General features: G+C 37.5%; 1 protein-coding gene across 1 annotated transcript in view; it reads left to right on the top strand.

The window, feature by feature from the left end:
• Positions 1–1,391, top strand: part of LOC107729670 (transducin-like enhancer protein 4) — a 53,728-nt gene that overhangs the window by 13,686 nt on the left and 38,651 nt on the right. The window lies entirely within an intron of this gene.

Here is a 1,391-nt window from a genome sequence, read left to right as displayed (position 1 = left end):
GCTCCAGACGCCCAAACAAACACAACCAAAACCCCACAAGTCCAGGAGGGTGGTGGAATGGAGGCGGAACTGGGGGAGGGACGGAGGGTAGACATGAAAACATGAACAAGAAACACAACCCAAAACACCACATTACAGTGAAACACATTTGATTATTTATGAATCTCTTCCTACAGGCTAATAACCGGCTGGATGTGTATTGAATTAATGCCACTGTCAACATTTTAAGTCTACAGTACACTGTCCTGCGCATTTTATTTTATTCTTATTTTTTTATTTTTTTTCCATACCTATATTTATATATAATTTTCTTGTGTTTGTATTCTTTAATAATTGCACTGTCCATGGAGCGGACCTGACTTACATTTCACTGCTGGTCATATATTCTCTATATAACCATGTATGTGACAAATAAAAATCTTGAATCTTGAATCTTGAATTTTCATGTTATCCATGGAAATCTGCATTCAGAATTAGTGAGAAATTACTAAAAGTGGTGATGCTGCTAGCTTAACCATATTTTCAGTGTTGCTTTTTCAATAACAAGATATTTCTCCCAACAAGTGGCAATTTTAATATAATGTTGTTTGCATGTGTAACTTTACAGCTGAGCGAACTGAAACAACAATCAAATAAGCTCTGCTGAACTGTCATGTTACACTGTAAATTGCATTGGAGAAGTTTAATTCATTTAAGTGATTGGGTTTGTGTTGGTTCCTTTAACTGAATCAATTTGTGCTGATTCCATTAAGTGAATCAGTTTGTTCCGATTCCTTTACTTGAATGGTTTGTTCTGATTAATTTAAGTGAATCAATTCATTCTTGTTCATTTAAGTGAATTGGTTTGCACTAATTCCTTTAAAGGGGTCATATGATGCGATTTCAAGTTTTCCTTTCTCTTTGGAGTGTTACAAGCTGGGAAGATTTGCATAACACCGCCCAAATGTTCACGCAAAGAAAGAAGGCGTAGCTTTAATGTTGCTGCCACCACCGCCGCCGCCATGTTGTGAAGATGCTGTGTTTCGTTGCGAAAGCGAAACTACTTTGTTTGATCTTCCAAAAATGGACACGACTAGAAATCAGTGGTTAAGTTGTATTTACAACACTGTTCCAGAACAGTTCAACCCAAATATTCAGATGTGTGCAGCGCATTTTATGGAGGACTGTTTCCTGATCCTGGGAGAGTAGACTACAATGCCGGCTGTTCTGACTCACCGACTGTAAGTACGTTTTTTATATTTAAAGAATTTGCCAATGACGATTCAAACGCGAGTTTTGAGCAGAGTAGAGTAGCGCTTGTTTGTCATTTCTCCGATCACAAATCCAGACATGGTTTTATGTTTACGCGGAGCGATGCAACGCGTAAAAAGACAGTATAAGTAATTATAATC

Source organism: Sinocyclocheilus rhinocerous, unplaced genomic scaffold (assembly GCF_001515625.1).
Source record: "Sinocyclocheilus rhinocerous isolate Xijiao unplaced genomic scaffold, SAMN03320098_v1.1 scaffold1149, whole genome shotgun sequence".
NCBI classification, from domain to species: domain Eukaryota; kingdom Metazoa; phylum Chordata; class Actinopteri; order Cypriniformes; family Cyprinidae; genus Sinocyclocheilus; species Sinocyclocheilus rhinocerous.
Note: the sequence above shows the minus strand (reverse complement) of the source record. Positions and strands in the feature narration are given on the sequence as shown.